At 52.0% G+C, this 23,830-nt stretch overlaps 2 protein-coding genes and 1 long non-coding RNA gene across 3 annotated transcripts in view; 1 reads left to right on the top strand and 2 right to left on the bottom strand.

The window, feature by feature from the left end:
- SIDT2 (SID1 transmembrane family member 2) overlaps positions 1 to 23,830 on the bottom strand; it is a 553,125-nt gene that overhangs the window by 422,059 nt on the left and 107,236 nt on the right. The gene's annotated exons all lie outside the window — the stretch shown is intronic.
- PAFAH1B2 (platelet activating factor acetylhydrolase 1b catalytic subunit 2) overlaps positions 1 to 23,830 on the bottom strand; it is a 497,498-nt gene that overhangs the window by 414,389 nt on the left and 59,279 nt on the right. The gene's annotated exons all lie outside the window — the stretch shown is intronic.
- LOC134158559 (uncharacterized) lies at positions 20,238 to 23,729 on the top strand. Its single transcript, XR_009962811.1, has 3 exons — positions 20,238 to 20,490; positions 22,867 to 23,000; positions 23,129 to 23,729. It is a non-coding gene; the product is annotated as an uncharacterized LOC134158559 (long non-coding RNA).

Here is a 23,830-nt window from a genome sequence, read left to right as displayed (position 1 = left end):
CACCTTCTGACCTTGCAAAGCCTCACCCATGCGGCATCCTCCGGCCGTGCGCTGCGTGGAGGTTGTCAGCGTCCCGGGCTATGGGAAGGCTGAGTAGAGATCCTCAGGGGTGCCCACACATGGCCTGAGCTTTACTCTTAACCTCCTGCAGAGCGCAACAGGCTGGCCCTGCACCCTGCCTTTGCTTTAAGGAGCACCGGGGTGGTGTAATGCTGGTATAACAGCCCGAGCGTTGTCTGGAGACAAGTAACCCAGATAGGGCAGAGAGACAACATTTTAAAACCTCATTTAAGAGAACACAATGAGAGGGCTCTTGGGTAGAAGGAGAATTAATTAATCTCATTCCCACGTAGATACTTTTAATTAAATGTAAGTGTGTGGTCCGTAAAAGGAACAGTCTATGGAAAAGAGCCGGTGCCCTTGTGTGAGGCTGAGTGATGGGGGGAGCGTGATTTGTCTATTTTTGAGTGTTTTCAAGTGCATCATGGCAGGAAAGGTCCGTTCTGTGAGAGCGTGGGCTGAGCTCTTCCTGCGTGCATCCTTCCCTGAGCCCCACTGCACAATGCAGGGAGCACAGTGATGGAGAGGAGCGAGAGCATCCTCTGTCCATGATGCCTGCTCAGGAGGAGCACTTCCCAGGCAGGGTGTCCAGAGACACAGGGAGAAAGGCAGTGCCTCAGTTTTCCCATCTGTGCCATGGGGGTGGCACTGCCTTGCTGGTAACACTGCTAGTCACCTAAAGACTCTGCCCAAACCCCTCCCTGATCACTTATGGTTCCAGTAATTGCTACCCCAAACACTGGAGGAAAGCAGAATTACAGGTTCATTTTATTTTACTTGCTGAAACTTGATGTCTTTCCTCATCCCAAATCCCCAGAGCTCCCAGCTTCTCCAGAGCAGTTGGATCCTTGGGGCAGCAATAGGAAGGAAAGCGAAGCTTTGCCTCCTGCTTATTACCAAGCTCCATGCAGAGGTTCGCAATGATTCCCTGGCTCCTGGAAGCCCAAACCACCAGCAGGTGATAGATAGGCGCAATTACATATTTATGAAGTGTTGGTTTTTGACAGGCACGGGGAATTCAGCCAAATATTACTCCTTTTTCCCCACCGCTTGCTTTAAATATGAAGAAGATAAACATGGAAGGGGAGTTGTGTTAGCTCATTTGTGAGAGCGCATTTCCCACAGCCCTCCCCGGGGGAAGCAGCTCTTACCAAACATTTGGTGTATTTTTCCCTCTTAGATTTAACAGGGGAAAACTAAAGATGGAAGAGCTTTGATGGGGCTCTCTGGGCTGCATGCAGCATGGCTGCAGCAGCATTCACACATGGAGAAGCCAAAGCTAGCCCAAAGCGCCCTGATCTCCTGTGGCTCTCAGCCCCTGTCCTGCCATGAGCACAGTCAGCCCCTCTGGGAGGGGAGGAAAAAGGTGTTTTCCTTGTAAGCTGTTCAAGGAGGTTTGTTCTGTTCCTGGTTGGATGGCTCCATGTGTGCTGGGAGAGCCGATGCTGGTGTGCAGGGATGGTCTTCAAAATGGGTTTTGGATGTGCTCCCGCCTCCCTGTTGCCTTCTTGCCTTCTCGGCATCTCGCTCTGTCAGTTCCTTACCCTGGTAGCTTGCCCCCACTCAGCCACGAAGCCTATTTAACATCAGGGAATGCTGTCAGCCGTGGAGAGCTGACCAAGTCGGGGCCGCTCAGGAGGCAGCGGCTGGATGTGCTGACTGCATTTTCACAGCTCAGATGGTGTTGTGCTGCAGCTGGGGCTGAAAGGGAAGCGAGCTGCGAGCAGAGGTGGAGGGAGTGAAATTCAATAAGAGAAGTGCGAGGTCTGTGGGTCCGGATGCTGCCAACACTTGTCTATCCTGCTCTGCCGCAGAGCCAGGGTCCCTTACCATGGACCACGCTTTGCTGGAGCCTTCTCAAGTGGTTGTAGGGAAAGAGGAGAAGGGATTTCTCTTGGCGATGGGAGGCTGCTGTGGGCAGGGACCTCCTGGCTGCTTTGTCACACTGGGGTCTGCCAAACCTACTGCTTATGAGCATCCCACAGAAGCTGATGCTGCTGTTTCCTTTCCAAGGGCCCCTCATGCCAAGAGGGCTGTATGTTGTCGCCCCATTGCAGCAGCATGTCGGGGTCTCCAAAACCTCCTGTTTGAGGAGGGAGAGGCCTTTGCTGTGCTGAGCCATGTCTTGTTCCCCTCCCTCCCTGCCTGTCACAGAGCTGGGTGAGAGTGATCCCACAGCTGGGTACCAGTGTCTGCTCCTTGTTTCCTGGGTTATCCGGAATTGGCCCGTTTTGTGGGTGGATGTTTTCCGAAGTTTTATGCCAGCTGTTTGCTGCCCACAGCTTTGGAGCCTGCGGGGCTCACCCTGCGCTGCGGGTATTTCCCAGTTGGATGATGCAGCCGCTGTCAAGAGAACGGAGATCAGCAAATTCTGCATCTCCACAGATTTAGCAAATACCTGCGTGAGCTTCACGGCTCATCTGAATGTCTGCCAGTAACATATGGCCCCAATCAGAGCACAGGAGTCGAGTTTAGATATCGTGCTGGTAGAAGTAGTGCAGAAACCTGAGCACAGCAGCGCCGGCTGCTGCAGTCGTGTTAAAGAACCCGGCTCAGCTATTATCACATTAACTCGGGAGCCCATCGGATGGTTCAGTGCCTGTATTTCCTAACCAAGAACTGGTTAGGGCATACTCCATCTTTTCGGAGAACACGCCTGCTCTGAATTCAGTAGTGAAACGGGCTTCTTGTTACGTCGAGCTGCTAGAATCTATCTGTCCCACTGAAGAGGCGTGTTGGTGCCTGCGTTAGGAGACATTTGCCTTTATATGTGGCTGCCGGGTCACCTGCACTGAGGTACTCGGTGTTTTGATAAACACTGAACCACAGCATCACCATTTGTTCCTACAGATTTGTTGGGCTTTGGGGTGTTTTGATGGATAAGGTGAAAACATCGGGTGTTTCTGGTCCCACAGAAGGGTTGGGAGATGTGGAACCCCCTGCCAGGCTGCCACTGGAAAAAGCATCTGCTTGTTTTCTATCGGACTAATGTGCAGTGCAGCTAACAGGGGAAGCACTGCAATGTGCTCAGGATTAACACACTGCTGAGAGCAGGGATGCACCGTGAGTCTTTGTTGCTGCTCATTTGGGCGCTGGGGTGTTGTTCTGTTGTTTTGTGTTCCATTTTAGGGACTTGTAACAACTGCTGAGCTCAAGGAAAGCGTTTGGCTTTTCCCTCGGATGGGAAACAGCCTTGCTTTATTATCCTGTCATGTTCTGGTGAGAGGTGGGAATGCAGGAACATGGGTCTCCACAGTCACCCCTCGGAGTGACAGGATGCTAATGAATTGAGAATGGCTGCGGAGGGTGCTGCCCGCATCACGTCTTCATTAGCATCCGCTGTGATGAGCAGTGCCACCACAAACGGGAAACAAAGGAACAATCAGTGCCTGTCCATTGGAACGTGTTGCTGGTGCTTCTGCAGCAGCAGAGCAGGGACCCTGTGGAGAACCTCCAGTCATGGGTTAGATCCTTCCAGGCTGCCTTTATTGGTGTTTATTAGCCACGGGTGGCTCTCTGTCTATGGCTGGAATGGCCTTTTCCTCAGGTTGAGTGAGGGGGAATTAGTGACTGCTGTGCTGGAAAAGACTCTGTTTGAATGCCTGAACTTGTTTAAAGTCAGGGAAGAGAGAGGGCTGCTTTGGGATGCACATCAGTGCAGGCATCTAAACAATGGCATGGGTGTTTGTTGCCTAAGGTGGCAGCTCGGAGCACTGGCTCGGATGCAGGTAACCGGGATGCAGGCTGTCCTGCTGCTGCTTCCCAAACCAGCCTCATTGCACTGGCTCCCTCTGCAAAATAAACCTGACAGGTTGTGGGAGAAGCCAGCTTGAGCTTCAGGCCCTGTCATCCCTGACACCTCCTGCTTACCCAACAGGCTTGACAGCTCAGCGGAGGGACCATGATGAGTCTCTTGCTTTCACAAGGAGCTTTTTATGAGATGCCTGAGTCAAAAGCTCCGCTTGTCATGCAGATGCCATACATGTAGTGAGCCGTTGGAGAGGTGAGGGGAATGGAGTCATTTGTAATGTGCCAGCACCTGCTTCTTTGAAACGCACTGAGCAGGGAAGAATCCCATTACATGAAGGAGACTGAAGTTGCATAAAACTGAGAAACTCACAGAGGTCAAAAGAATAAATTACTCTGATTTTTAGGGGTTTGTGGGTTGTTTATCTCCCCTGTTTCCACGTCAATCTAATCAGATGCGGTTTGCCACAATCACAGCTCATGCTAACCTTCACCTGGAGGGTATTAATATGCATGACGCTCGTTAAGTGTTTGTTTAATTTTTATTTATGGAAAGTAGAATGTGCTGAGTGTAGCTGAGCTGGTGCCAGAGCATGTGCTGCAGACGTGCTGGCACAGGAGGCTGGAGCAGTAAGTGTGTTGCTGTGTGGTGCCGGCCAAAGGATGCCTAATCCCGAGCCTTACTGCAGAGCAAGAGACCTCAAATGCAGTTACTGTAGTTTGGATAACCCAGAATTGGCTCGGAGCTTCCCTGCTCCATGAAAGTGCATCACTAGGATTGCCTTAAAGGTTATGCTTTAAAAAGGCAATGGGAATATGCTCCCTGTCCGTGTGCAGGAGGTGAGCTGAGGTGCAGAAGGGCTCTATGCCACAGCAGGTCTCTGGCACTTGGGGCACTAAACCCTGACTGCAGCATCAGCATCCTGCTTCCCCCGGGCCCAAAGCGGACACAGATGGGTCAGGGGGTTCACTTTGCCATGCTCAGGTGCAGAGCCAAAGGAAGCAGTGTTCCCAAGGGGAACACGAGGCTGTCACCAACTGCTTCCAGGGAGAAGCAGGACCCAGACAAACCCTAAAAAACCATCTCCTCCATCAGGAGCGGAGTCTGCGCTCATCTCCTAGCAGGCTAAAGAGTTGGCGCCGGGAGCAGGCTGTTAAATAGAACTGCTTGACCCCCAGCCCTGGCTTACTGTCTAACGATCTGAACCTTGTGTGCCATCCTTCTCATCTACTGAAGGCGTGCTCACAGCTCCCATAAAGGGCAATAACGTCGGATCCCTGGGAGAGAGGAGCTTCTGTGATGGGGGATTTTCCTGCAAATGGCTCTTATTTTCAGAGCTGGCACTTGGGAAGGAGAAGAGAAGGAAAGGACAGTGTTGATTTAGAGCACTGTGGTCCCTGTGGCCGTGTCTTGGGAAGGGGCTGTTGAGATAGCACAGGTCTGATGTATTACTGAGAGCTTCCCCCAGCACCTCCCAGGAGTGACCTCCTGCAGCCTGAGCGCACTGTTAACCAGCTAACACCGGCTGAGCAAGGCAGCGGTCCAGGGCACACAGGGAGGCTTCTCTGATGTCTGATTTGAGGATGTGAACCAGGCCAGGGCTTGGTTTCAATGGGGTGTTCCCGGTCCTGTGCCCGGGAGCAGCACTCATGGGGTTCAGGGTGGTTAGAGCCTGTCTGGGGGGATCCTGGGAGATATCTCAATAACCAGGATGAGGTGAAAGGAGCCTAAATAAGCGCAGGGTGGAAAACCACGCAGGAAACCAGATCCACCGATTAGTGGATCTCTTATGGCTGAAAGGTTCCACTGCCCCGTTCCCTAAATCAAAGCAACATCTTCCCAAACCTGCCCCACCGCGCCGCTCGTGGCATGGGAAGGATTAACCTGGGCCCTGATGGGCTTTTCCTCCACCTTTGCAGCCAGTCTGTAAATAATAATTTCCCATTGACCTCGGATCTGTGCGCTTTATTATCTGAGCGCCACGGGATCGGCTGGTTCTGCGGCAACCCGGGTGAGTTCCGGCAGTCAATCCTAATCTAGGAAATTGATTTCAGAGTCAATATTTGCCCGGGTTTTTATTGTGATGTCTCCGGAGCAGCCGGTGGGTGGTGGCTCTGCCTGGCGCATCCTGCTTGTGCTGGGCTCCAGCACCTCGATCCTCACACAATAGCTGCTGATGGGAATGCTGCTGATAGCAGCCAGCTCCCGAAACAAGCCCGCGGAGCCGTCTCCTGGAAACCCTTAACGCATTCATAATAGGAGTATTTATGTATCTGAATTAAAAAAGAAAGGAAAAAAGCCTTAACCCTGGGGAGGGGGGAGCTGGGGGAGGCAGAAAGGTTGCGGTGATTAAAGCAAGCTCCGTTCATTTGAGCAATATTAAATACGACGGGCATAATGACGACTGTGAGATCTGATAGAATAGAGAGAGGGCTGGAAATAAAGGGCTTGTATTTTTCCCTGATGTAACATAATGGTCACATTTTTCTTTCACAATGGTTTTTCTGAGATAAAGAACAAATTATACTGATTTGATTGCTACTTAGAAATACTTAAAATTGCAAAAGACAGCAGGTGGGCATGGTTAGGAGGGGTGGTTATTTTAGCAGAACAGATGCAGGCATAAAGCAGCACAGAGCCAATCTTTTAATCCTGAGACCCCCCAAAAAATTCCTTTGGTGTCTTTCTATATGGGCTGGGGGATGTGAGGAGGAGTGTGGGGGATACAGGGGGATGGAGGGGACGGTGCTGCCGTCCATGCTTATGGGGAGTGGGATAAACCACAGGAATAGTCCTTGCACCGTCCTGGGGGTGTCCTGGTGAGAAATAAATCCCAGTGCAGATAGGCATTAGGGACGTGTTGTTATGATGCAGTTGGTAAGCCAAGGGAGTGACTTTACAGGGAGAGCTGAAATGGCACGTGGCACAGCCCATGGTGCTGAGCAGGGAAGGACAAAGCTAAGGTGCAGCCCTGGTTGGGTGTTCTCTGGAATAGAAGCACTCCCTCATTTTTAATTATTCCCACCATTAGAAATAACTGGTTGACTCAGATTTACACAGTGCTAATAAACATGCCTTGGAAATTACTTCCTAAACCTTAGTTACTCAATAAGCCCACCATCTATAAAGCAAGTGCATCGCTTGGTAAATCAGTTAATTCACATTGAATTGCTGGGAATCACTGCCGGAGACTGGCCATCGCTCCAGTTTGCACCCGCAATGGACACGCTTGTTCACAACCCCGAGTCAATTGCTTTGGGTAGGGCTGAGGTGTGGCAAGGCTGTGGCTGGCACGGGCAGTGTGGCTCTGCAGATGTGTTGGGAGGGCTCCGGTCCCCATGGAGACCTATGGCAGCTTCCCCTGCTGCCTCAGCGGCTTTGGGTGGGCAGCCAGGGCAGGATGGACCTCTCAGAGGCTGGGAATAGCGGTTGGTGCTTCCAGGCTGTGCCAAAGCCAGCGGGGTGTTTGCCGCTTCCAAGCAGGGTGCGAAGCAATGGGAGGGTGCAGCAAAGCCAGGTCCAGCAGCCGCTGCCGAGCCAGGACTGCGAGCGGCCGGCTGCAGGTAATGAAGGATGCTGAGTTTGTCCTTCCCAAGGGGTTCTCCCAGCACAGGATGTGCCAGGAGCGGGGATTGCTGCCAGGCAGCCGGGAGCTGAGGCTCCTGCTTACACTGCAAAAGCATCTGGGGGATTTGCATCAATAATCCAGATGTTTGGCAAAGCTGGCACGGCCTCACCAACGAACTGCAGCGTTTGCCTGTGCCGCAGGGCTCTAACCGGGGCAGGGCTGGCAGAGAGCCCCCAGGGCTGCCGGGCATGGAGCCACCAGGTCAGTGTCCCCCTGAGCCCTGCAGCTGGGGTGATGGCTCCAGGGGGGGTGGGTTATTTTTAGGGTGCTGTGGGGGTTGCTGTGTTGATGATGCTTCCAGGCTGTGCAAGCGAATGCTCTGCTTCTCTATGGTTCTTACTTTAAGGAGGGTTCAGACCTGGATGTCTGTTCTCAGCAGTTTCCAAACAGAACTCCCATGGTTCATTTTGATAGTCCCATGAAGGGTGTTAGGCAAAAAGGTATGGTAGCAGCAGAGCTGCTAATTCCAAGATTGTGATCCTGTAAAATCTCAAAGAAGTGTCATTTAGTGATAAAGTGTATTTTATGTTTCTTTTCTAATGGTATTTTAGAAACATCTCTGATTCCTCTGGGATAGTAAATCAGATTCTTATCTCCTTGTTCTTATGAACTCCTTGCCCGAGCCTGCCTTCCGCAGCCGGTACGGCAATGGAAAGAAAGAAACCCACCTTGCCCCAGAGGGGGGACTTTGCAGACTCAGTGCTGACCCCAGGGCTCATGGTAAGCCAGAAGAGATGTTTGATTAGCTAGCCTGGCCCTCTGTTAAATATTAAACACGCAATTCCATCGGGCATGCTGGGTTTGAGCTTCCTTTGCCTAAGGAAGGGGAATGCTTCATAAACTAAGAGTTTTAGGTTAAAAACCCAAACCTTGCATCCTGGAATTTCCAAGCTGCTGCTGCTGCTGCTGCTGCGAGCCTGGGCAGCTGATGTTTCCTGCTGCTGCTGTTTCCAGCCGTATGCTGCAGTGGCTGAACACTGTCCAGGAGAGGCTGCACCTCACCGAGGGCACCAGAGGAGAGGCTGAGCGGGGAAAAGTGAGATCTGGTCCGTTCAAACAGGGAGCAGCGTCCCACTGGGAGGAGATGGGAGCGGGGACCCTGGTCTCTATGGAGCAGGGAGGAGAGCGGGCAGAGGGCAGCAGGATCAGGGGTTCTGTTCCAGCTGCAGCAGCAAACTCCTGGTGTGGGCAGAAGCTGCCCAATTTTGTATGCATCTCCATCTTCTTCCCGTTTCTCTTTTTGCCAATCCTGCCCATCCTGTTGCAGGCCCCACCCTGATGGGGCCGTATGGATTTGTCTGGCTTTAGTGTTTAATCCCGTATCTGTCAAGCCGTGTTAGATTTGATGGTGCCTAGAAGGTCGAGTGTTAAGCAACTCCATGGTGGGCACAGCCTTTGATGGGAATGAGGTGGAAGCCTGATTCAAAGGTAAAGGCTTTTCCATAAGCCAGGAAGGCCCCAGGGTGAGCAGGAGGAGGAGAGCTCGGAGCGATGCTGCAGCGCTGCTCACCAGGCACTTCACACGCTTTCCCTGGGATGGATATCCCAACGCTGGGCTCTGGGTGGTCGTTAGCACATCCCTCCTGACGGGTGAGGGACATCGCAGCATCCATCCCTCCAGCCCCCATGAGAGTGGTACCTGGCCTGGTATGGGAGGCAGCCAGAGGCAGGGGGGTGCCAGCCTGGAGCAGACCCAGCACATGGGCTCCATTCCCGGGTTTTCCCTCCTCCGTGCCTGTCTCCCATGGAGGGCTGCTCCATGATCCAGTCTGGGCTGAGGCTGATGGCTCCTTGTTGAGGGCAATTTATCCTCTCCCTGTCAGAAAATCCTTCCCAGTAAGGCAGGCGGGAGCTGTCGCTCCGGCTCCAGCTGCTTCCCAGGGGAAAGCTGCTGGGAAGAGTGCGAGGGTATCTGATTAAACATGCATGCAAAAGACACAAACACTCTGCAAAGAGAAGCTTTAGCAATCAGAAGCTGGAGGAGGTGGGGAGCAGTGTGCAGCCCGGAGCAAAAGGCACCGAGGGTCCCACAGCCGGATCAGCTGTGCATCCCGAACCTTCCCTGGGGCCATTGCACCCGTTTCAGGTCTCCTTTGGTTTTGTGGGGTTGTTCTTTTTTGGAATCCCATGTTTTCTGGTTTTGCAGGATGCATTCCTCCTTATTTAAAAGGAGGAATGGGGTAGGAGGGCCAGGGGGGCTGAAGCCTCGACTTACTCCCCAGCTGCTGCTAATGCTCACAGATGAGAGCAGAAATGAAGATGTCTCCTTTCCCATCTGCAGATAAACCAGGCCTTTTTGGTAAATTGAAGTAATTCATTGTGCATCTCCAGCCAAATAAGTGTTTGTGCATGGTTATTAATATGGTCTCTGGTTTTCATTTGTGTTTTCCCTGCAGCTAATTACCTGTCAGATAGAGAGTTATCTGCTGTTTCATGTGCACGGAATAGCTGGTTAGGTAGCAAGTGAAAGGGAGCTGGTTTTCTGGCTGGTCTGAATGGAGCCAGGTACACAGGTGATGCAGGCAAGGAAGAGGAAAGTTGTTGGATACTTGATAATTCCCAGTCAGTCACTGGGATGTCCCAGATGGCTCCAGGCAAACACCAGCCAAACTGGGGCACAGTCCCAAAGCCTTCTGCAATGGAAATGCTTTGGGTGCTTGGGTAGACAGGGTGTACAGCCCTGGTTTCTCTTGGTAAAGCTGCTGCTCATGGACTCGGGGGTCTCCTTCATGTTTGTTTTCTGTGTCACGCTTTGGTTACGTGGGGCTGACAAGCGAGTGAATGGCTGTTGTGAGATGCAAGTGGGTGCGAGCGAGATGATTATGAGCATATTAGCAGAATGAATTATGTATGTGGTTATGAGAAATTATCAATCTTTTGGGTCCTAATCATGCAATTACTAATCAAATGACCTATTTCCTGCACATTAACCCTTTGCAACCTGCTGCAAAGGGACCTTGTGTAGAAACTGTGACAAGTGGAAGTAAGTGGGGTTTACGGGCATCATGCCCGTATCATGGTCACCATGGTGGGAATCTGTGAGTGCTGTCACACTCCTGTGCCTCAGTTGAGTAATTAGCATCTATAAGGTAACAAATCCTCCTGACACATGAAATCTCCAGGCCTGAATGCTGCTGGGTCAGGGGTTTGGTTCCCCAGCTGCCGGGATGGGGCTGGCGATGCAGGCACAGCACGAGCCCCCAGCAGCCAGTGCACAGCACTATGCCAAGCTCACTTGGAGTCTGCGGATGCAAGTGGCTCCGCAGCCAGCCTCTGGGGACCCCGCGAGCGTTGTGTTGCTTTCAGCAGAATAATGCAATTCCTCATATTTTATTAACCGTAATAACCACCAGTCTCTAGCCGTTAATATATCCCCATCCACTTTTTTTTTTCCAGCTTTCCTATTATTTCAGCTCCTTGTGTGAGGCTGACAGAAACCACGTTTTTAGCATGGTGCGTTTGCCGGCACCTCGAGTGCCGGGCGCCAGGATTCCCGGCAGCCGGTGTCCTGGGATACAGCCCTGCACCATGCTGCCAGCCCAGCCCGTCCCTCGCACCCACCTCGGGTCGCATGGGGAATCAGAGAGACTCCCGCAGGGATTTGCTCTCCATAAGGCCTGTGTGACTGTGGTGCCAAGCTGTTGTGTTTACTGGCTTTTGCTTTAATGGGTGATAAACCTGATTGACTCTCCGGCTTTAGACAACTCCACAGGATATTAGTTGGGGAGGGATTGATTTTCCCCTCTTCCCACCACGTTTTTTAATGGAGCGGGCACCTGACGACTTGAAGTTACGAACTTTGAGTTAAATTATGACCCTCTTAGTTTCACATTACGAGGAGTATCTGAAACCTGATTTGCTACATCAAACCACATTAGTTGTGTTATGTTATTTTCTAAAAACACATTTTGGAGAAATAACTTCAGTCTGTGTTGCATTTTATAGAGCAAAATAATTGAATGGCGGCTGTTTGTAATTTTAGCAATCTCTTAACCTTAATCATATTTAATGGCTTTTCTCTTCAGGCTAACAGGAGGGGAAAAAAACATATTTCAGCTCCATTATATACCAGCACTACAGTAATGCACTCCTGGCTCTGGCAGGCACTGTAAATTCCTGCTTTCTGAATTGTTGGTTCAGGATAATCATTCAGCAGGGAATTACTTTCTCATCTAGGAAATAAATGAGATGTTAAACTAGTTTTCTGCTTCCCGCGGTAGGAGCGCGGCAGCGTGGGCCCGCGGAAGGCGGCACCGTGCCCCTGGCCTGGAAGGGGAGAAGGAACGAGATCCAGGCAAAACCCAAGCGAGCGGAAAGGGAGCCGTGCTCAGCGGCCTCTGCCCGCAGCCTCGCAACAGGGAAAATCAAAGTCGTTAGAGACGGAGCTGCTCTTTGCTGCTTAGAAACCAGCGCATCTTGACGAGGTGCGTTGAAAAGCTGGGAAAGGACAGGGATGTTGAAGGCGGTGCCTGCTGGAGCGGCGAGGGGTTTCATTCCCGGGTTGTTTGCACAGTTCCTGCCCAGCCGGCCGAGTCCGGAGCGCTTCCGTGGTGTCACTAATTAAAACTGCACTTGCCTCAGTAATTGGAATGAGTCTCAGGGACGGGTGTTTGGAACTTCCCCATACAGGTGCTTGCTGCCCGGTTGTTCTGGGGCAGTTTCACTCCAAAGTGATGCCAGGAGCAGATGGGGCACGTGTACTTGGTGGAGCTCACAGGGCAGCTCCCTTCTGCATGGGTGAGCCAGGGAAATGGCCTTGGAGGGGTCTACAGGTACGGTTGGTTTCTGATTTTCAGGCTGTGTGTGTGTCCAGGCTGTGGGGATCCCTTTGGGTGCCTCATGGTGTTTGCAGTGAGACCCATAGGGAATGATGGGGGTTCCCAGCAGCGAGGGCATGGGAGGGAATATTCACAGCACAAACCAGCCAAAGTCCTGCTTCTCCTGCGGCCACCACTGCCTGGCACAACATCTGGCTCACGCTTTGGAGCCTGGCTAAGGATGGAAAAGGGATCAACCGAATAGCTGGTGTGCGTGGGCTGCATCCCCTGCCCTCTGCTGCACCGTGTATTGCTCTTGTTCTGCTGCAAATGATGGTGCCTCCAGGAGGAATAAACAGCCGCTGTGTCTCGACACAAGTCAGGTGGTTAATTTTCCCCTGTTGGAGCTCTGTTCCTCTGGAACTCTCACATTGTACTCCTGAAAAATAGGTTAGTGTAATTACTGGTCCAGGCAGAGGCGAGGCACAATGGTGATTAACTCAGTGCGTGTGGGAGAGGTCACCTCTCCTCACCCCACGCGAGTGGCAGGGTGATACCCTTGACAATATGCAGCGTTTTGTACGAGGTGCCAAGAGTGGAAGAAATGCCCCTGAATTTCTGGCTTCTCTGAGCTGCAATATTAATGCTGCTTTAGCAGGGGCCTTTACCGTCCATTGCTACAGATGGATGTTTTTCTGTCAAAAAGATGGCATTATGAAGTAAAACTCCTCCCCTGCCTCCTGGTCGCTGGCTCCATCAGAGCAAGCTGCTGAGGAGGTCTTTGATATCATACACAGTAATGGCTCCTGAAATCAATTTGTACTACAGAGAAGTCAATGAACAGGTCTGGCACAACGCAGCGTCCCGTTAGACTCTGGCAGGCACCTTGTGGACCGAGGCCAAGGTCAGGGTCCACCAGGATGAAGCCAGTGCAGCCACCCCTGATCCCACTGCGGGATGCTCTTCTCTCCTGAGCCTTCTGAGACGGTTTTGCCTGAGGGGTTCAGCTGCAGACACATCCCAGTGACTTTGGGAAGGGCTGGTGAGAACTGAGCAGGGGGAAATGAGCAAAACTTCCAGTTTGATTTTTTTTTTTCCTAAAAGGCTGAAATTTTGGAAGCTGGCTTCTGTATGTGAAAATCTTTGAAGGAAAGCTCTTCCTTACAAAGGAAAGGTCATTTTGTGGTGCAGTGCATGCTGCAAATCAAGTCCTGCTTTGCTGAAAGGAGGTGATGGGAGAGCACTGGGAGTGGAGAGGAGAAGAAAGGAAAGGAGAGTAGAGGGTGCTCGCCTGCTCCCTCCCAGCTGGGCTGGAACAAGGGGTTTCTTGCTTCCCATCTGTGGGGCACCAGGTACAAGGGAGCCTGAGCTGGGGCTGGTGGGGACAAGTAACACGTGATGGTCCTCGACAAAGGACCCAGCATCCCTTTGCGCTTGGCAGCGTCTGAGGCTTTACTGGAGGAAAACGATAATTGCCTTTTTATTCATTTCAATAGCATCATGAAACATTAAAATTGGGTTTGGTTGCTCACATGGGAGCGCCATCCATCAGTAACACGGTGCCGGAGAGGTTCTGCCACTGCGGAAGGCATTATTAAAGAAACTAATCATTGAAAAAAAATCATACAAATAACCTAGTTGTCTCATGAGCCTAATGGCTTTATTTCCCTATTCTCCACCGTAATGAGAGCAGTCGGGGCTGCTTGAACCTGCCTCTCCCAGAGACATTGCTTTCAATGTCCCTGCTAAAGACTTTATGGAGAGCCCGTAGGTCTGGTTTGGGTAACTGGGACCTCCCTTGCGGGAAGGCACATTTGTGTGTTCGTTAAAAGCATGCTCAGGAAGGTGGAATCCTCCCATCTCTAATGGTGCTGTCATCTGCTGTGCTGGCGTGGGGCCGGGTCCCCCTCGGTGCCCCCCAAGCGCGGTGCTGGTGACCCTCGGCAGCAGTGACTGCCCACGGGGGCTCAGCACAGTGAATGAACGGTCCCAAAGGAACACCGAGATGATGCGTTCCTGGCTGCAATGTATCTGCCCTGGCTTTGGAGAAGCCCTGCTTGATTCAGTGCTTGCAGCCTGTTTTCCTCCCAAGCTGCTCCAGTCCAATTATGGTGACAGGGAAAGTGGTTTTATTTAATGGTGCCTTATGGCTGAACTGTGAGGCTCTGCTGCTGTTCCCAGACATACAACATAAGTCCTTTGAAGCTAAACAGCACAGAGAACCTGAAGAGGGCGAGGTGAAGGGATCAGGTAAACACGTCCAGATTTGGAATGGTGGAAGGATGTAAAGTGTCCAAAGGATGAAGCTGTGCTGCTCAGCTTCTTGGTGTGCCACTGGAAACCAAAACCCGCAGCCAGAGCCAGCTGCCCCAGTGACTTTATACCAGCAAAATACCCAAAGCAACCAGAGGTGGGTTTTGGGGCAGAGCCCCACAACCAGGAGTGGGTGATGCTGTTATCCAGCCTCACTCGCATGCAGCTGGGCGCTAACCCCCTCTGGCTGCAAGAGCAGTTCTGGGAGCAAATCCAAACTCTTCTGGTGAGCAGAAACGGTACCAACATGGGGAGAGGGCGGCCACTGGGTTGTGCTGCTCTGGTAACACTCTGCATCCCTTTAGAAACCAGAGATACATCCCTTAATTAAATGTAGCCTGTGTTTCCCCTGTTAAATTAAATGAGGCCTCAAATGTGTTGTGACCTTGACCCTTGGGCTGCTTTTAACCTCAAGCAGCACAAAAACATCCCATTTTTTTCAATCTATGTACTGAGTTTTCTCCTTCTCGGAGGCAAATATCACCCGTTTCTGCTTTGATGCAGTTGTGATTCAATTGGCCCTCTACCTGAACTGTCAGATGAAGCTAAGGCGGAGGGATTGAAGCCAGGCACGGCTCCCAAACGGTTTTCTTTTAAGCAGCCCATTAGCCATTAACCTGCAAGAGGATGTGTTTTAAGAGAGCCTTGTTCGTCACCTCGGAAAAGTCAAATTAACATAATTTCTGGAAAAGAACAATGGGATGGGAACTGTTAGTCAGTGTTGATTGAGCAGGTGAGTTTCGGTGGCATGATCTGCTGAATATTCATACTATATTGTTTTTGACATTTAAGAACTCAATTACCAGTTGACTAATCAGTCTTTTACAGCTCGTTGTTTTCGCCATGGGAAGTGAAGCCCTGGTAGGCCTCCAGGGGAGGACTATTCAGGTAGATTTGGGGGCTTGGTTTTACTTTAAGGCAGGGTTTTGCTTTGTTCAGTGGATTAATTTAGCACTTCTGCTAGGAGGTGCCCAAGAGCCTTTAGCAGGCTGGGTAGCTTTAACCCAGGCTTTCCAGACCAATGGCATTGAGCTTTGCAGCATCCTGCCCGTGGAAGCCCAGCGGCTGGACCAGCAGATGCTCCCGTGGAAGGGGACCAGCCCTGTGGTCCAGCCAGGAGCTTCCAGCCCTTCGGAAGCTCCCAGTTCCTGCATGCTTTGCAGCCTCCCGGCTGTTCCTCAGCACTAGGTGACAGTAATGACGATGAAGACGGGGGGAACGGTGGCTAATGAGCTCCCTGCTGCTTTCTGCTTAGGAACGAGTCCCAGTGCTCGGACAGGAGCATTTTCCCTCTCTTTATGTACAAGGAAGGGCTTGCATCAGCAGCGTGGCACCGTGTCCAAACTTGTCTCCACTCAGGTTTGAAGATGCAGACGTGCCACAGCCTGTACTCCTCTGGGAGAAGTGGCAGGGGAGGAGAAGAAGGAAAGGCAGGATCTGGTATAACCTGAGCTCTACAAAGGTGTGAAAACGTTGAGAAAGCTCCGTCAGTAAAGACTGCAAACATATTGCAAAGCAAGACAGGGATGGGAACTGTCTAGGCATTAATAAGGATCCCCCAAACCTTGTCCTTTGTTTTCTTGCTTTCTGGAATATAATTTGAAATCTAGTCATAATCCTTGTGTAACTTCTTCCATTGAACAGCTCAGGGACCAGCTTTCCGCTTGATAGCTTATTTTGACATATTTACTCATAGTTATGTCTGTCTCAGCAGCATCCACATAAACCCCTCAAACTTTAAATTAATACATAGGGACTGACACTTTCTGCCTGCAGTTGAACAGTCTCTTAAACAGTCTCCTCCCTCTGGCTTCTGGTTATATTTAGGCCTAAAAGTGTAACTACAGCAAAGCAGCAAGTGTGGGGTTTTGTGGGGTGAAAACAGAGGCGTTATTCCATCGTGCATGTGGTAAGGGAGCAAGCCCTGTTCCTCATGGGAGGGCTGGTTCTGGTGAAGGGAGTTTGGCTTGGCCATCCCAAAGGGATCATCGTGTCGGTGGTTCACTCCTTTTGCTGTTCCTCTGCGCTGCCTTTGGGACGCAAAGGGTGGGAGCAGGAGGCCTGGGACACTGCCCTGCGGGTTTGTTTTAATCTACGAAGGAAGGCAAGTGCATTATTGCACCTCCTCGGAGCGCGACAGTTATTAATAACCCCATCAAGAGCAGCGCGCTCCTGCTCCGTGTGCGCAGGCAATGCCCGATGATGGCTGCGGAGCGGGAGCGCTCCCCCGACTTCCCAGCTTAACAAGATGTTGTGCTGCTGAACATTGCTTTTCTCCTTCTGTTTTTAAACGAGCTCTGCTCGGGGTCTGCGGGTCAGATCAATAGGAGCACAGGCGCCCTCCATCACCGTGTGGAGGGGGGAAAGGACAGCCGCTCAAGGGTATCTTGTTGGTTTCTAACATAAGCCCTTTCCTTTGCGCTCTGGTTTATTGCGCTCTTGAAGGATTTGGGGGTTTCTTTGTTTTTAAGGACCCTTAGCCGCTGACGAGCAGCCTGCGTGTTGAGAGGTGTGAGTGGGTGCTGTGCTCCCACTGCTCTGATAGGGCGCTCCGGGCAGCGTGCCCATCAGCTGCGGGCAGCTGGATCCGCGTTGCCGGTGACGCTGCGGTGGCACGTATGGGCTAGTTGTGGTAGGGCTGCAGGAGCTGCTCTGTCAGCCCCAGGGTTTGCCCATGGTACAGCAGGTGCCCACGCCTGGTTTGTCAGGCTGCTGAGGCTGCTGCGTGTGAGCTGGCTCCTGGGCGAGCAGGGGGGTAGAGCATGAGAGCAGGAGCAGCCGGAAAGCCTTGGGCAGCCCCATGTGGCTTCCAGGGGCCACTTGTCTCTCTGCAGCCGGTTTGTGATTCAGGGGTGCCGAGGAGTGATGCAGGTGGACAGGGGTTAGCTGCTGCCAGCCAGCTCTGTGGGGCACCGCGGCGTCTTGTTTTGAACTGGGCTCTCTGTTTGCTGCCTTGCTTCGGAGGGAAAGAGCGTTGTGCCTTGTTTGGGAGGAGAAGACTGCGAACTGTAATGCTTTTTAAAGCTGCTGTTATATCTACATCCATGTGGATGTGCAGCCACCTCTTTATCTCTCCCGAGAATAATGCTGTCTGGTTTTACACAACTTGAATAATTCATCAGTGTAAACGCTTTGTGCCCAGCGCCCCACGGCCCTCCTGGTAAACAGCAACAAGCCCGCAAAGGTGTTAATGGATAATTACATCTCCCGGTCACTGGACCTGGGCAATGGGGAATTTGGGGGGGTCTGTGCAGCCACTGAGGGCTCTCCTCTGCCCCTCACCCCAGTGGGAGCAGGCACAGGTAAGCAGGAGGAGGGTGCTCTGGCCGGCCCCGCTCCACCCTGGGCCATGGGGTTTGTGTTTGGTTTCTCAGATAACTTTCAAACCGTACTTGTGTGTTATTTCAAGTAAGTGCCGCATTGCTTAGGCCCAGAAACCTTTCCTCTTTCCAGAGGGTAAAATAGGCACGTTTTTCCCTGCAAATGCATTTATTGTGGAGAAAGGAATCAAAATACCATTTAATCCTGAAGATTAAAACCTGTGTTGTCAGGGGATGCTTATGTGGAGCACTTGTTTTCTCCGCGCTTGTTTTCTCTTTCTTTTCTGATGGATACAGCTGTTTTCCTTGTCGCCAGCCAGACCCCTTCACACCAATCCCAGGGCTATTACTCCATCGTGTCACCGCTCTGCAGAAAGAAGGTATTAAGCAAAATAGCATTCTCAGAAGTAGGAATTGCTATTGTTAGCAAAACAATACCTGCAAAATCGTTTCCTCCCGGCTGAAGCCTCATTCCTCCCAGCAGCCAGGCTGGAGGGACGATCCATTAACTGCTGTTCGTGCTGCTGACCCCAGTGATGCTTTGGGCTGATGGCTCGGCTGGTAGGGGAAGGAACCTCCATCCTGAGCTGCTCTCCTGTATGGGCAAGGTAGGATGTTGTTCTTCCCCCTGGGTTTTGGCACTTTAGAGGTAACTTTGCCGCTGGCTGAAGAGTTTCTCTAAAACGAGTCCCAGAGTTTGCACCCGCTCACAACCCTGAATTTTCCTGTGGATAGGAATTGGGTGAGAAAAAAGGAAAGGTGGTTCTAATGGGGGGGGGGATGTGGGTTTGTTGGGGAATATTATTCTGCCTGCAGGAGGAAAGGCTGCCGTGCCTTGCAGTCAATAAGCCCGGCTCCTGGGGTGGCAGAGCGCCAGGCATGAGGATTCACTGCTCGCTTCTTCAACAACAACGATTAGCTTCTTGAGCTAATGAGGGGTTTCATAAGCAACCGTGAATAACCGTGCTCTGGGACTCCTGGCAAGCCCAGTGCTCGGAATCACAGAGCCACGTGTTGTTAAGATCAAAGCTGAGACTCCTTGTGCAGCAGTTTCCTTGTGCTCCGCTCCTGGGCACACAGGCTGCTCCGGCCACGGGTGGCAGGCACGGAGATGGAGTGCAGGACTGATACCCACAGCATTTGCACGGGATGGTCCGGGCAGTCTGGTTGCAGGCATCTCCGAGGAGTCCCTGGAGGAAACAACGATCCAGTTCTGCAGAGGCTGTCGGAGCTATCGGAATACGATGGCCACATTAGGAGACATGGAGAGACCCTTTGACTCCATTGATGGGAAGGGGAGAGATATCAATTCTATCTCTTTGAATTAATGAACTATAGTCTGAAACTCACAGCCTGGTTAAAAACATTATGGATTTCTCCTGCTTGCTGCTCTAAGAGGGTTTCTGTTCCCCCCACGTGCTATCAGCAGCCTGTGAGCATCAGGAGGAGCATCCCTTCCAGTTGGGAAGCAACAGTCTGCCGGGCTGCCTTCAGGGCACAGCAGCCAGCCCGTCCCTGAGCCACAGACAGCTCCTAAAGATTCAGCTACCCCTTAACATCATAATTTGCCATTTGCTGTGTGTGGTTGAGCTCTAGGGTGCCCTCGTGGGCTTAGATTCAAGCAGGACTTCCTGCTTGCCTTGAAAGGCAGCAAGCAGAGATGTTCCTGAACCGAAGGGCTGCTCAGAGGAGTAGGACGGGGGGCCCAACCCCTGGCTGAAACGATCAGTGTTGCCCACAGTAACGTGGCCTTCGCTGTGCAGCATCTCCCCAAGTGCGAGGCAGCATCAGCTCTGATTTTAATTTTATTCATAGAGCCGCTATTACTCCATGCGGATCACACGGGAGGAATACTAATGGCTCTCTGGATTGTTTTAAGTGCAGATCTGAACCAGATAGCTGCTTTCATTTTGTCAGGAGCTGTTGCTTCACGCAGAGATTTGTGGCATTCTCCTTCTAATGGATCCTGCTCGGCTCCAGCGCCAGACCCCGAGGTGTGTGATAGGGGCCAGGGTAGAGCAAACCTGCAAAAAGCAGGGAAAGGGGGACATGGGGAAACCTCCTCTGAAGACCAATAGTCATTAATGCTGATATGTAATTACACAGGCACAAAGGCTCTGCTCCTGGAAGAGGGTGGCCAAGGATGAGGCGCTTATCTGGGATCAGTGCAGCCTGCCCATGCTGCAGGCTTGTTGCTGTGCTCGAGCCCCTGTGCAGCAGTGCAGCATGTGGCACCCATCTGAACCATTATCTGGGCTGGGCAGGGAAGGGACCTCCTCTTGTGCTGCATGGCTCTGGGGGACCCCAGGCCAGCAGCTCTTGGTGCTCCTGCAGCACTATAGCAATTAGCAATGATAAATCACTTCTCACATAGCCTTCCCCTCTCACTCTGCCATCTCTGTTTCCTCTGAAGGTTGATCTATGCCCCTGTAATCGCCGGCTGCCCCAGCCAAGGATGCACCAGGGAACATCTCGACCTTGTTACGAGGCCCCTGTGCTCCTCCTGCGATGCACGAGCTCCTCTGCTCCTTCAGTAATTGCCTGCACAGGAGGGTGCCCCCGGCTCTGCTCCGAGGGCGCTCCAGCCTCACGCTGCAGCCGAGGTGGGAATTATTCCATTTAGCAAAGAGGATTAATGTTTCATAACAAAAGGTAATTTATTCAGTTGTATGCAAAAAAGGTAGCAGTAACGGCATGTACAAAGCCCGCTTTGTTTTTGTCTATTGTATTGTAAGTTTAAGCCCTGTGAAAACATTGGTAACTCCCTTGTGCACCTCTGAGGAGAACTTGACCAGTCCCAGCCTGAATTGTATCGCCTTAATTAAACACACTTGACTTTGACAGAGGTGGAACGGGCTCGAGCTCAGCAGCACCTCCTGCACGATGGTTTCTGTGAGTGTGGTACTCACATGCAGGCTGTGAAGTGACTGCAGAGCCAGAGGCATGAAGACAGCAAACAGACATTAAATTGGTCCCTGCAATACAGGAACCCTTGTTTCAGGAGACCCATCTCCTGCCTGGGCTTTCACCTCCTTGCTGTTTGCCTTCGGTTTGCCTTTAGGAAGCGGTAGTAATCATACGAGCAATCCCAAATGTCCTTGCCCGCGGGACTTCTTCCTTCGTGCTGCTTTGCTGTGGCTCTAAAATAACCTCGTGCCACAGGCACTGATCTCTCCTCCTGCATGTCCCAGTTCCGAGGTTATGTGCACCACTGGCTGTGTTATGGCCCTGAAACGCACCTCAGCTGGGTCTCACATCTGTATCCATCACCTCCTTAGGACAGATCCACATCCCCCTTCCACACCCAGCCTGGCTTCAGCTCCAGACGTTCCCCTGCGCTCTGTGGGATGTGTTTTCAGTCGGTGCCTGCAGCCTGGATCTAGCAGAAAGTGCTGTTGTGGTTGGCTCTGAAAGGCCACACTTGTGTTTAGGGTTTTGTTGGTTCCTTTGTTAAATCTGGACCTGAAAGACCACAGAGAAATGCTGTCCCTGGCCCTATGCAGAGGCTCTGCAGGTCCAGACTCCTATTGAGGGCTTTTCCATGTCATGCTGATGGCATCACGTGCCTCTCCAGCATTGCAGGAGGTATTTATAGCGTTTTGAGATCTTTTGTGTGGCCTAAACTCCTGGAATAAGCAAGGCAGGCAGCACCTCTGCCTTCTGGGGAGACTGCGAGAGCCTCGGTACCTGCATTGATCCAGCCCTAGGGATTTGCATTAATCCTCCTCTGGTGACTTTCAGCTCCCCATTCAGTTGCTGGCGCAGATCCTGCAGCACACAGTGTCCACATCGTCACCTCTGGCCCCCGTCCTGTGTCTGATGCAGCGATGGAGGGGCCTCTGCTGCGGGAAGGGCTCGGAGCTGGTGCCACCACACAAGCTGGTGCCAATGGGCTCGCTCCAGAGGCTGGGAGGTGCCCAGCAGAGAAGGGGCTGGGAACTGGTCCTTCTCTGAGGCAAGTGGCACTGTCCAAGCACTGTGGCTTGTGAGCAGGCACAGCAGAGGACGGGGTTGCTGGATAGGTCCCAACCACCTCCAGCGCCGTCTCAAGCCAGCTGCCTTTGTTTTACCCAGAGCATCTCCTATTTTCTCCTCTGCCTCCTCACTCCCTGGCTGGTTTTCCCTCTGGCATTCTGAAGAAGCTCTCTGGGTCATCTGTGCTGAACATGCCTTGTTCTGCAGGTGACACTCATCCAGGAGGAAAGGAGCTGTTAGTTGTGAGAGCATTTCTAACCCAGACAGCAATTCCTCCTGAGCTGTCATGTCACCCGCACTGGACAGCAAGCACAGGGCGGGTCGATAATCCTAACTTGAGTAAAAGACACAAGGTATTGCTCCTGCCAGAAAACAAGGGTGAAAAAATGAGTCATTGCACTGTATTGCTTACTGCTGGTTTTGCCAAAGTCAGAATAGAAGTGAAAGGAATTTGAGTCCTCTGCCCCCCTTCTGCTCTCACCAAGAAGAGAATCACCCCTGGGCTAAAGATCCATCTGGCAAATTGCATTTATAGGGGCTTATAAGAAAGCATTTTTGAGTTCCTTTCAAGAGGGCTCCATCCTCACTGCCCCCAGCGTGCGGCTCCCCGGGGAGCCCTGCTCTGCCACCCTCGCAAGCAGGAGCTCCAGCTTGTGCTGAAGGACACAGTGGCTGCAGCAGGGCCATTGAAAATCTGTATAAAAACGTGGTCTGGCATTAACCGCATTGGAAACTGAACCTGTTTTTTTGCAGAACCCATCAAGAACCAGGGGTGATGTCCTAGGACAGACAGGGCAATTAAACACAGCGCTCAGGGCTGATGGTGGCTGGGGGAGGCTCTGCAGGACACTGCTGTGCACTTGGCTGCTCACCACTGCCATGGAGAACACGGTGAAACAGCTCTGGGCTGGAAGTTACCCCTTGATGGGATAAGTTTTGCTCTGCTGTGCAGATTGCAGAGGGAAAACTTAAAATGGGGAGGAGGCTGGGAGCAGTTGTGCAGCTCTCTGGTATCCGTGGGCTCCCTGGGGAGCTGCCTGATGTCCCTCTCTCGTCCATCCACAGGGCTCTCCTGGTAGGATGCTGCCAGTGGTGGCCCGGTGCAGTGATTGGCATGGATCGGCTCCATCAGAACTCCCATCAGGACACAGCCAGGGGGACCAAGGTGGCAGCATGGCCGGAGCTGCTGCCAGGTCCAGGTAAGCTCAGAGTCCTCATGGAGCTGTTCCTGGTGTGTCAAAGCCCTTCCTCCTCCTGCCCAGCTCCCATCTGCCTCACTGAAGGTTATGTAGGAGTGTGTGTCTCTGCCTTCACGTTGTTTCTGCAGCTCACCCCAGCCTGGAGGATGGGCTCTCTGTGGGGACGCTGCTTTTATTGCTGCTTTGCTGGCCGTGGCATCAAAGAGAATAGCAGATAAATTGTGGCTAGAGACAATGAGGGTAGCGCGCCTCTGGGATTTGTATGAGATCCAGGACTCTGCCATGCAGTCATTAAGGATCTGGGCAAGCAATAAGCTGTGAAGGAGCAGAATGTGCAGATGACAGGCTGCTGTTTGGAATAGGCGAGCTTAAAGAAGACGGAGGAATTTTAAGGACATCTCCCGGAGCCCAGTGAGCAAGTGCCTGGCATGGGGGTGACATTTGGATTGCCCAGTGCAAAGCAATAAACAGGGATTGCAATTACCTGAGCTATTTGCACACACTTGTGTGTTCTGAGTTAACTCTGTCAGCTCAGGAAGCTGAAATACATCTGCGTTAGAGGGAAAACCCTGCACCCATAATCCAAAAAGCCAGGGAATCCAGCACTCTGTAAAGCATGGGGCAGGGAAAAACCCAACCCTGGGAACAGGGTGTTGTAGTACAGTGGCTCGTTCTCACCCAGAAATGTGGGCTGAGATCGGACTGAGAGACCTCAAAAAAGGTGCAGGAGAACTAAACCCCACAGTGCTGCTTTCCCGAATAAGCTATAATGGCCTCCTGCTGGGGAGGCTCCAGCAGAAGGTCTGATTTCCGAGGTACCCGTTGCAGGC

This window comes from Pezoporus occidentalis, unplaced genomic scaffold (assembly GCF_034315485.1).
Source record: "Pezoporus occidentalis ecotype Australia unplaced genomic scaffold, CSIRO_AGI_Poc_V1 ctg130, whole genome shotgun sequence".
In the NCBI taxonomy this organism is placed as follows: domain Eukaryota; kingdom Metazoa; phylum Chordata; class Aves; order Psittaciformes; family Psittacidae; genus Pezoporus; species Pezoporus occidentalis.
The sequence above is the reverse complement of the archived record's forward strand: the minus strand, read 5'-3'. Positions and strand labels throughout refer to the sequence as shown.